Genomic DNA, 12,500 nt, shown 5'->3' with positions numbered 1-12,500 from the left:
TGAGCAGGGTGGTCTCAGTGGCTCAGTGACGGTGAGCAGGGTGGTCTCAGTGGCTCAGTGACGGTGAGCAGGGCGGTCTCAGTGGCTCAGTGACGATGAGCAGGGTGGTCTCAGTGGCTCAGTGACGGTGAGCAGGGTGGTCTCAGTGGCTCAGTGACGGTGAGCAGGGTGGTCTCAGTGGCTCAGTGACGGTGAGCAGGGCGGTCTCAGTGGCTCAGTGACGATGAGCAGGGTGGTCTCAGTGGCTCAGTGACGGTGAGCAGGGTGGTCTCAGTGGCTCAGTGACGGTGAGCAGGGTGGTCTCAGTGGCTCAGTGACGGTGAGCAGGGTGGTCTCAGTGGCTCAGTGACGGTGAGCAGGGCGGTCTCAGTGGCTCAGTGACGGTGAGCAGGGCGGTCTCAGTGATGGTGACACTGTGAGTGCTGGGTTAGAGCGTGACTCTGTGAGTGCTGGGTTAGAGAAGAGCGTGACTCTGAGAGTGCTGGGTTAGAGAAGAGCGTGACTCTGAGAGTGCTGGGTTAGAGCGTGACTCTGTGAGTGCTGGGTTAGAGAAGAGAGTGACTCTGTGAGTGCTGGGTTAGAGAGTGACTCTGTGAGTGCTGGGTTAGAGAAGAGAGTGACTCTGTGAGTGCTGGGTTAGAGCGTGACTCTGTGAGTGCTGGGTTAGAGCGTGACTCTGTGAGTGCTGGGTTAGAGAAGAGAGTGACTCTGTGAGTGCTGGGTTAGAGAGTGACTCTGTGTGTGCTGGGTTAGAGAGTGACTCTGTGAGTGCTGGGTTAGAGAAGAGAGTGACTCTGTGAGTGCTGGGTTAGAGCGTGACTCTGTGAGTGCTGGGTTAGAGAGTGACTCTGTGAGTGCTGGGTTAGAGCGTGACTCTGAGAGTGCTGGGTTAGAGCGTGACTCTGTGAGTGCTGGGTTAGAGAAGAGAGTGACTCTGTGTGTGCTGGGTTAGAGAGTGACTCTGTGAGTGCTGGGTTAGAGAAGAGAGTGACTCTGTGTGTGCTGGGTTAGAGAGTGACTCTGTGAGTGCTGGGTTAGAGAAGAGAGTGACTCTGTGTGTGCTGGGTTAGAGAGTGACTCTGTGAGTGCTGGGTTAGAGAAGAGAGTGACTCTGTGTGTGCTGGGTTAGAGCGTGACTCTGTGAGTGCTGGGTTAGAGAGTGTCTCTGAGAGTGCTGGGTTAGAGAGTGACTCTTCAACAAAATAAACCCCCAGCACTTTGTCATGTGAACATGCAATGATTACTAACTAATAATTACGTACATTAACAAATAGTCATTCATACTTAAAACATTACAGTGTTTTACAATTGGTTATACCCATGTCTCAACACCTTTTCAAAACTCAACACAGTTCTCTTTGCCAACACGCAGCTTGGCGCAACAGTAAATCTTGGACTAAGACTACCAAAACACTTCATACATGTTTCAATTCATCAATGCATGCAACCATAACCCTGTCTAAAGGTGTTGCCCAACAAGATCACTTTGTTACTCAGAACAGAAGGAGCAAAAAACACTAACAAGAGGTGACAGTACAAGATACATAATGTTTCTTTAAAGCATTGTTTCTTACATAAATTCAAGATTCCAATACAGAATAAGAATGGTACTTTGTATGCAATGGAATAAACAATATTTTAAAGGAATTAGTCAACAATGCCGCCATATCCTTCAATATGCTTTATTTTTGCAATATTTTTGGCATATCAGTAGTACTCTAATTCCAAAATGCCAACACAAAATGGAAACACAAAATGAAACAGCAATTCAAATACTGTAGGAAAAAACACACACATACTGTAAATATAGAATATGTTCTCATTGATAAATATGTACATCAATGCTAGTCAAGCTGGTCCTCTGGATTGGGCCACAATGTTTCCTCTATGTCACACATCTATGTCACACCTTATATTCTCTGTTGCCAGACACATGGGAAAAAAGGTCATATGCCACAGATATGTCCTGGCATGCAGCATTCATAGCAGTCAGCAGGGATCATGTGGATGGTGGTCATATACCTTTCACCTTAATAAGGAAAAGGACTCCTCTGTGGGGTTGAGGAATGGTGTACGGTGGGAGGAAAAGTGACATCATCCTTGGACAGGCTCTGTGAGGGCACGGGCATGCTGAAATGTTACATTGTATGATTACGAATGTTTACACATTTCACCTCACATGCCCCATTCTTCACCCGGGACAAGCCTTCCATACAGGTCACCCAGAAATGAGATGAGGTGCTCCATATTGTATGGGCCAATTACTGTGTAACTGCAGTCCAACAGAGGATATTGCTGCCCACATTGTTTTGTTGGCTCATCTACTGGGCTGCCTGTAGCGGAGTGGTTAAGGTTCATGACTGGAACCTGCAAGGTCAGTGGTTCAATCCCCAGTGTAGCCACAATATCATCTGTATGGCCCTAACCCAACCCTGCATTGCTCCAGGGGAGGATTGACTCCTTAGTCTAATCAGCATCAGCCAAATTACATGTACTGTTAATGACATGTAATGTAATGTAATGTATGGTTGCCCTTTGTCCAATGATAAGGTAAGACATATAAACATCTTACCTGGACATATTGATACCTATTATGACCCTGTCTAGGTTCAGGCCGTGACAGGGTAAAGGATAGGGAGATGGAGTGTAGAATGAGCAGTGGGAATGAAACGAACACTCCAGATTGACGGCAAGACAGCAATCAAACAGCTGCAGACCATGCTGAGGATGAAAAAAACCACCTCAGCATGGTCTAACCCTAACCCTTCCTGGCAGGAGAAATCCGGATCCCACTCATTAATTATTCACAGAACCTGGAACCCCGCCAGAAATCCAACTTGGAGGAGATTAATAATCACATCCTCAAAAACATGCCACATGTTCCCAAACATGTACACCACAAACACACACTCACACCACACACCACACTCCACACCACAAACACACACTCACACCACATACACCACACTACACACACCACAAACACACTCTCACACCCACACTCCACACACCACAAACACACACTCGTACCCACACACCACATACCACACCACACACACCACAAACACACTCTCACACCCACACTCCACACACCACAAACACATACTCATACCCACACACCACAAACACACCACAAACACACACTCACACCACACACCACAAACACACACTCACACCACACACCACACTCCACACCACAAACACACACTCACACCACATACACCACACCACACTCCACACCACAAACACACACTCACACCACACACACCACACACCACACTCCACACCACAAACACACACTCACACCACATACACCACACCACACTCCACACCACAAACACACACTCACACCACACACCACACTCCACACCACAAACACACACTCACACCACACACACCACACACACCACAAACACACACTCACACCACACATACCACAAACACACACTCACACCACACACACCACAAACACACACTCACACCACACACACCACAAACACACACTCACACCACACACACCCCAAACACACACTCACACCACACACACCACACACACCACACACCACAAACTCACACTCACACCCACACACCACACCACACACACCACAAACACACTCTCACACCCACACACCACACTCCACACCACAAACACACACTCACACCACACACACCACAAACACACACTCACACCCACACACCACACCACACACACCACAAACACACACCACGCACACTACAAACACACACTCACATCACACACACCACACACACCACAAACACACTCTCACACCCACACACCACACCACAAACACACACTCACATGCACACACCACACCACACACACCACAAACACACACTCACACCAAACACACCACACCACACCACAAACACACACTCACACGCACACACCACACCACACACACCACAAACACACACTCACACCCACACACCACACCACACACACCACACACGCCACAAACACACTCTCACACCCACACACCACAAACACACACTCACACCAAACACACCACACACACCACAAACACACACACCCACCACACACAAACCATACCCACATACACCCACTCACACACCTGCACACACACCACACACACATACCCACCCACACACACCCCCATCCTGACCCTGTTATATAACGGCTCACCCCAAGCACATGTCTCTTTGGGGAGTAATCTGAGGAGCCCCTGAAAAGACGGGAGGGGGAACACTGAATTTAAACTACAAAACAAACAAACACAATGCAGTCAAACTGAAACAAACACCATGCAGTCAAACTGAAACAAAGACCATGCAGTCAAACTGAAACAAACACCATGCGGTCAAACTGAAACAAACACCATGCAGTCAAACTGACTAATAATCCATCCATCCATCCATCCATTATCTTAACCCGCTTATCCTGAACAGGGTTGCAGAGGGGCTGGAGCCTATCCCAGCATACATTGGGCGAAAGGCAGGAATACACCCTGGACAGGTCGCCAGTCCATCGCAGGGCACACACACCATTCACTCACACACTCATACACTCATACACTCGTACACTCATACCTATGGGCAATTTAGACTCTCCAATCAGCCTAACCTGCATGTCTTTGCACTGTGGGAGGAAACCGGAGTACCCGGAGGAAACCCACGCAGACACGGGGAGAACATGCAAACTCCACACAGAGAGGTCCCGGCCGACGGGGATTCGAACCCAGGACCTCCTTGCTGTGAGGCGGCAGTGCTACCCACTGCACCATCCGTGCCGCCTACCTGACTAATAATGACAAACTAATTTCAGCTTTTATGCCCTCGCCTCTGCTCTGTAGATCCTACAGCTCCTCTCTCTTCTCCTCCTTCTCAGGCAGATATTACCCAGGATTCTGTTTGTTTTCCTTCCATGACCATGCATTACCTTCCTGATGTGTGAGTCCTGGCCCCTGGCCCGGTTTATTTGCTTGTTTGTGTGCGAGGTCTGGAGCTTCTGTGTGCTGAGGAGAGACAACTTCACTGGGTCCCCTGCAGAGGGACTGGTCTCCAGACGTGCTGTAGGTTCCTGTAAATGGTGTGTGTGTGTGTATGTATGTGCGTGAGAGTGTGTGTGTGCGTCTGTGTCTGAGGAGAGATGACTTCACTGGGTCCCCTGCAGAGGGACTGGTCTCCAGACGTGCTGTAGGTTCCTGTAAACGGTGTGTGTGTGTGTATGTATGTGTGTACGGTAAAAATCCCTAAAATATTTGGATGTGTTCTGAAATATGTCAAGATTAACATTTTTACAATACAGCCAGGATCTTTAAAATAACAGTGCAGGATGAGCCCCCAGCTGTCAGATTGATTCTGAGGCACATTACAGGAACCAGATTCTAATTCCTCTCTTACACACCTCCTGCCATGTACTCCTTTTTGGGAACATTCAAAACTCATTATCCACATGACAAACTTATTATCAAAATGAGGATGGTAGGAATTGTAGGAGCCATTTCGAAGCGGGTTTGGAATTGGCTATGGGAAAGGACACAAAGAGAAGTAGCAGAAGGGGCTTTATCCGAGGGAAGTGGAGTCCCACGTGATCGGTGCTGGGGCCACTGCTCTTCCTCATTTACATGAATTACCAAGACATGGGTTTTGAAAGTAATTTAGTTAAATTTGCAGACGATACAAAACTTGGAGGTTTAGCTAATAGTATAGACTCTACTGAAGTAAACCAGGAAGACTTGAACAGAATCCAAAAGTGGAGACCTGTCAAATGACATTCAATACAACTAAATGTAAAGATGTACACGTGGGAAATAATAATACAAAGCAGGACTACTCCATGGGGGGTACAAAATTGGATAGTGCTCAAGTGGAAAAAGAGTTGACCAAAGCCTTTCAGGTTCTAGTCAATGTGCGGTAGCAGTAAATAAGGCCAATTGGATGTTAGGATACATAGCCAGGAGTATTGATTATAAGTCCAAGGAAGTTATGCTCACCTTATACAATACTCTTGTTAGATCGCACTGTGTGCAATTCTGGGGACCGCACTATAAGAAGGACATAGAGGCACTAGAAAAGGTTCAGAGAAGGGTAACCAGATTGATTCCAAGTATAAAAGATAAGAGTTATGAGGATAGACTTAAGATGCTTAGTAAATGGAGGCTAAGGGGGATTTGATTGAGGCTTTTAAATTCATTAAAAGGATTAACAAAGTGAAGTATAGGGGATTCTTCAGGTTGAGTTCGGTTAGCAGAACAGGACAGAAATAGAAATTGGATAAGGAGAAATTTCGTACAGATATTCAGAAGTATTTTTTCACACAGCGAGTGGACAATGTATGGAATAGCTTGCCAGCGCATGCATGCATAGCATGCCACCACTATACCACCATACCGCTATATCACTATACCACCATACCGCTATATCACCATACCGCCAGACTGCTATACCACCATACCGCTATACCACCATACCGCCAGCTGCTCTACCACTATACCACCATACCGCCAGACTGCTATACCACCATACCGCTATACCGCCAGACTGCTATACCACCATTTTACATTTACATTTTACATTTTTGTCATTTGGCAGACACTTTTAATCCAAAGCGCATAGGTTCTACCACAAGTCAAAGCATCACATCCAGAACTAGGAAAATACACATGGAATGCTGTTCTAAACATAGTCGTCATCATAAGTGCAAATTGTTTTTTTTTTGTGGTTTTTTGGGTTTTTTTGGGGGGTTAGAGAAGGATAGGGATATCAGAAAGGAGGGGCAGGGGAAATCAGGTGGGAGGACTAAGGTAGAGTTTGAAAAGGTGTGTTTTTAGTCTGCGTCAAAATAGGGGGAGGGATTCTGCTGTCCTGACTGTGGTAGGCAAGTAATTCCACCACTGAGGAACCAGAACAGAAAACAGGCGTGAACGTGCAGCTCGACCTCCAGGTGCTCGTAGTGAGGGAACCATGAGGCGACCAGAGCTGGCAGACCGGGGTGGTCTAGCTGGGGAGTAGAGAGTGATCAAGGATTGTATGTAAGGTGGGGCAGTCCCCTTAGCAGCCTGAAATTCCAACACTAGGGCCTTGAAACGGATGCGTGCAGCAATAGGAAGCCAGTGGAGGCCAATGAGAAGCGGGGTGACATGAGCTGACCTGGGCTGACTGGTGATCAGGCGGGCTGCAGCATTCTGGACCAGCTGGAGGGGCTTGATGGCACACGCTAGGAGACCGGCTAGGAGGGAGTTGCAGTAATCCAGGCGGGAAATGACGAGCGCCTGGACTAGGAGCTGGGTGGCTTTCTCCGTCAGGAGATGACGGATACGGCGTATATTATACAGAAAGAACCTGCAGGTTCTGGCAGTGGAGGATACTTGTGGAGCCAGGGTGAGGCAGTTATCAAGAGTCACCCCAAGATTCTTTGCCGTACGGGAGGAGGAAACTACAAAGTCCTCAACAGTCAGTGAGAGGTCGATTGACGGAGAGGACTTAGCAGGGATGTAGAGAAGCTCAGTTTTGGCAAGGTTGAGCTTCAGGTGGTGGGAAGTCATCCACGCAGAGATATCAGCCAAGCAGGCAGAGATCTGTGTGGTGACTTGGGTGTCGGGGCGGAAGGAAATAAAGAGTAGGGTGTCATCAGTGTAAGAATGATAAGAAAAGCCATGGGAAGAGATAACAGAACCAAGAGACATGGTGTATAGCGAGAAGAGGAGACTCCAGTTTGTAGGGGGTGAGGGTCAGAGACTGAGCCCCTCCAAGTCACCTGGTAGGAGTGACCAGAGAGGTAGGAGGAAAACCAAGCGAGTGCAGACCCTGTGACACCCATCCCAGACAGCGATGAGAGCAGAATCTCATGGTTGACTGTATCGAAGGCGGCCGACAGGTCGAGGAAGATGAGGACAGAGGGGAGGGATTTGGCTTTAGCAGAGTGGAGTGCCTCAGTGACCGCGAGCAGGGCGGTCTCAGTGGAGTGGCCACTTGAAGCCGGACTGGTTGGGGTCATGGAGATTGTTCTGGAGAAGATAAGTGGACAGTTGGGAGCAGACTGTTCCAGAGTTTTAGCGAGAAAGGGAAGAAGAGAGACAGGCCGGTAGTTGTTCAGGGCAGAGGGGTCAAGAGTAGGTTGTTTAAGGAGGGGAGTGACTCTGGCCCTCTTCAGGGAAAGGGGCATGGTGCCCAGAAGAGAGGGAGGTGTTGATTAGAGAGGAGAGAAAAGGAAGAATGTCATTGGATATAGATTGTAGGAGGGGAGAGGGGATGTGGTCAAGAGGACAGGTGGTCGGGCAGTGGGATCTAAGGAGTTTCAATGTGTCGGCATCAGAGAGGGGAGAAAAGGCGGCTAGGGAGTTGGGGAAGGTAGGAGGGTCAGCAGGGGGGGAAGGTTGTGAGAAGGAATTGCGAATAGCATCGACCTTCTTTTCAAAGAAGGAGACAAAGTCATCAGGTGTGAGTGATGAGGGGGGTGGGGGGGGGGGGGTAGGGGGGGCCAGAAGAGAGGAGAAGGTTGAAAACAGTTTGCGGGGATTAGAGGCGGCCGCGTTAATTTTCGAGTGAAAGAAGGAAGATTTAGCTAGAGAGACAGAGGAATGGAAAGATGATAAGAGGGCATGGAAGGAAGCTATATCACTGGGGAGACAGGACCTTTTCCATTTTCTCTCCGCTGCCCGCAGTTCGGTTTGGACAGCTCGTAGAGCATCAGAAAGCCAAGGACTGGGGGGGGGGGGCCCAAGCTAGTTTGGTGGTGAGGGGACACAGAGAGTCAAAGGAAGATGAGAGGGAGGACATGAGAGTTGTAGCAGCATCATCGGGAGACAGTCGAGAGAAAGACTCCGCAGAGGGTAGGGAGGTGAGGATTGTAGATGAGAGGGTGGAGGAAGACAGGTGGCGTAGGTTCCGCCGACAGGTGACAGTGGATGGTGGGAGAGATGGATGGGTGTTAGAGGAGAGTGGAAGAGAAAAAGAGATGAAGGAGTGGTCAGATATATGGAGTGGTGTTATAGAGAGGTTGGTTGTTGTGCAGCTCCTTGTGAAGATGAGGTCAAGAAGGTTGCCTGCATTGTGGGTGGGAGGGGAAAGAGTGAGGGTAAGGTCAAAAGAAGAAAGGAGGGAGAGAAAGGTAGACTGGGTGGACTCTGAGTTGAGGTTGAAGTCACCCAGGAGGATCAGGGGGGTGTCATTGATTGGTGCGGAGCTAATGAGGATGTCCATCTCGTCCAAGAAGCTCCCCAGAGGACCTGGGGGGCGATAAACAACAATAATAAACAGTTTCCACGGCAAAGTAACAGAAACCACATGAAATTCAAAAGAGGAGAAGGCGAAGGATGAGGAAAAGACACTAGATCTCCATGAGGATGAAATTAGGAGACCTGTGCCACCTCCTCTGCCAGAGGTTCTGGGTGTGTGGGAAAAAGAGAAGGCAGAGGAAAGGGCAGCCGGGGTGGCCGTGTTCTCTGGTGAGAGCCACGTTTCAGTTAAAGCAAGAAAGTCAAGGTGGGAGGCATAGGCAGATATGAAGTCTGCTTTCTGGACGGCGGACTGGCAGTTCCAGAGGCCACCAGCCACACAGAGATCAATACCAGTGGATCTGGGAGGGAAGATGAGGTTCGAGATATTCTGCCCATGTTGGCGGGAGGCGAACCTCCTACCTGACTGGGACCTGGGGAGAGGAGAGAGGACAGGGATGGGAAGGAAACACATGGAGGGAACTAGGGAGGACAAGAGGAATACTACGTAGTGAAATGAGGGCAGGCAGCGAAAACAAAAACACTCATCAGGCTCTCTGACAGCCTGGATGGACACCCGTAGATAGACACCCTCGACTTTGTACGCCTGCGACTTCGTATGCCGAGGCAAGTAGCCGAGGCTGCCGCACACAGCTGCCGCTGGTGCGCTACACAGCTGCTTAAATAACAGAAAATGCTACCAACCCACTGCAGAACACTAATTCACACTGAAGTGAGTTCAGGTGTGCCAGTAATTATACCCTAAGCAGGGTGCAAACTATTGGCTCCTCCTACAACAAAAGCTATGGCCTGCCAGCCAGTAAAAACAACAGCGCTATACCGCCATACCGCTATACCACCATACCGCCAGACTGCTATTCCTGTTGCTGAGCTGTTCCTATGCGAGGTGTTGCTTTTCCAGGCCTGTCTCAGCATGGATCTCTAGGCCAGACAGGAGGCTTGGCAGGCAGCCCGAAAATTTCACCGCCAAAGCTCCAGCTTTCCCACAATGCAGAGAAACCACTGTATGGACGTTCTACTGTGCCTATACATTATACAGCACAATATTAATTAGTCTGCTTATATTTCTCTCTCTTTTATCTTCATGAAACATAACAGTTTAAAACCTGTTCAGAAAGTGTGAACAGGGATAAAGAGGAAAAACAGTCCAAGTTAACTGACATTCCTACTGTTTTAACATCTGAAGAGAGACGGGACTATTGGGACATGAGCTCTGGTATTGATTTATTCTGCTGCATTTATTGAACATGCACCAACAGTGGCACGCTGGGTCCTGAGTTGGCTTTGCTGTTTTGCACGTTCCTCCCTGCCTGTGTGAGGGGTAACCCAACCTTTCCTCGCAGGCCTGAGGCACGGCTGTCTCTGTTGAGACCATCAGCTTCAGTGTGTCATATGAGAGCAGGCCTTAAACAGAAACGTCTGCCCTGAGCCTGGCTCAGAGCTGCAGAAATTAAACTCAGGATGCCTGCCATTTCGTTTGTTTTATTTAATTTTGTTCTATTTAATTTTGGGTTTGTCTTGAGATGATGTTTCACGAGATTCCTCTGGTGAAGTCAGGCGCCTTCTCCGCGGAAGACCTGTCAGGAATGGTGATATGGAAATATGGAAATATACGAAAGTATGTGCCTTCCTGTGGCTCTGAGATTGACACCCACACCCCCACCCACACCCCCCAATTACACCCAAACCCCCCACCCACACCCCCACCCCCAACTACACCCCCACCCACACCCCCAGCCACACACACACCCACACACCCAACTACACCCACATCCCACCCACACCCACACCCACAACTACACCCCCACCCACACCCACACCCACAACTACACCCACACCCCACCCCCACCCCCACCCACACCCCACCCCCACCCACACCCCCAGCCGCACACACACCCACACCCACAACTACACCCCACCCACACCCACAACTACAACCCCACCCACACCCACAACTACACCCACACCCCACCCCCACCCCCACCCACATCCACACCCACAACTACACCCACACCCACACCCCCACCCACACCCCACCCCCACCCACACCCCCAGCCGCACACACACCCCCACCCACACCCACAACTACACCCACACCCCACCCCCACCTACTCCCCCAACTACACCCAACCCCACACCCCCACCCCCAACTACACCCCCAACCTCACACTCACACCCCCAACTACACCCAATTAATTTACCTTAACCACTACACTACAGGCCACCCTGAGCAGAAATAGCCCCACAGATCTGTCTGTTTCCCCTGCCACCCTACCCCTCCCTGCCCCCACCTGACCCCTTCCCCCCTAACCCCTGCCCCCTCCTCCTCAGGTTTCAATGAAACTTCCCTGGATTTCTGCTCCTGTCACAGAAGTTAGGGTTAGGGCAGCTCACTCCTGCCCCCTGGTGGAAGCAGTAAGTAGTTCAGAAGAAAGGAGTGGGACCATTGTAACCAAGACCTCGATTAGTGATGTCATCACTCAGTAAAACAGAGTAGAGGTCCAATTGACAAGCTTATACACATCAGACATTCATTTATAAAGTATTTGCCTATTTAATGTTAATATATTCAAAGGGGGATGAATGCAGTGAGACATCACAATTGTTGACATCAAATTCATATTCAGTCTCTAAGAATTTTAAAAATTCTATTTGTAAAATAATGCCAGGTTGTTAAAAGTTTTATGGTTGGTGTAATGTAAAATGTTCTCTCTGTGCAGCCAGCCTGGCTCTCTCTGCTCCCACTTTCCACTGATGTCACATGATTATTGGGAGCCATTAACCTCACACTAACAAAAATTTGGCTGCTGAAACAAATTGTCTTCTTCTCTCTCAGACTTAGCATAAGGGCAGTACCAAAAGCCAGAACTTCAGCTAAATGTAACCATTCAGCAAATTATTAGTTGAATCGTAACATTTAGTAATGATTATGTAATAATTGTATATATTTGAATTGAATGTACAGCGCCCTCTATAGAAAAAACTAAATTATTGCCCTAATTTGAAAGCGCAGCAGGGAGTGCAGTGAACAACCAGAAAAGCACGGCCACACAATTTGGGAGCATACGCTGGTGCAGGCGCGCTCATCATGGCTGTAACATGCCTAAACTCACTTCATTATGTCCGCGAGGCGGTCCCCCACGGCGCGCCCGTGGCACTGTCAATCCCGCGCGCTGATACTGTCGACACGTATGATCCACAAGGAACGAAATAAAAATGGTCTTTATGGACAAGAAAAGTACCATGAGACAGACATACACCATCAATAATTATATTTCTTTG

At 48.9% G+C, this 12,500-nt stretch overlaps 1 protein-coding gene across 11 annotated transcripts in view; it reads left to right on the top strand.

Moving 5' to 3' along the window:
* Nucleotides 1-12,415: 12,415 nt before the first annotated feature.
* The window catches only part of tcea3 (transcription elongation factor A (SII), 3), a 39,348-nt gene continuing 39,263 nt past the window's right edge, over nt 12,416-12,500 (top strand). For 4 of the 11 annotated variants that reach the window (XM_061238088.1, XM_061238059.1, XM_061238069.1 and 1 more), the window contains exon 1: nt 12,419-12,500. This exon is cut by the window's right edge and continues 293 nt beyond it. The gene's annotated coding sequence lies outside the window, so the exon portion shown is untranslated. The other 7 variants (XM_061238052.1, XM_061238078.1, XM_061238115.1 and 4 more) reach the window with 6 other exon arrangements.

The sequence above is a fragment of the Conger conger genome, chromosome 1, assembly GCF_963514075.1.
Source record: "Conger conger chromosome 1, fConCon1.1, whole genome shotgun sequence".
NCBI classification, from domain to species: Eukaryota; Metazoa; Chordata; class Actinopteri; order Anguilliformes; family Congridae; genus Conger; species Conger conger.
Note: the sequence above shows the minus strand (reverse complement) of the source record. Positions and strands in the feature narration are given on the sequence as shown.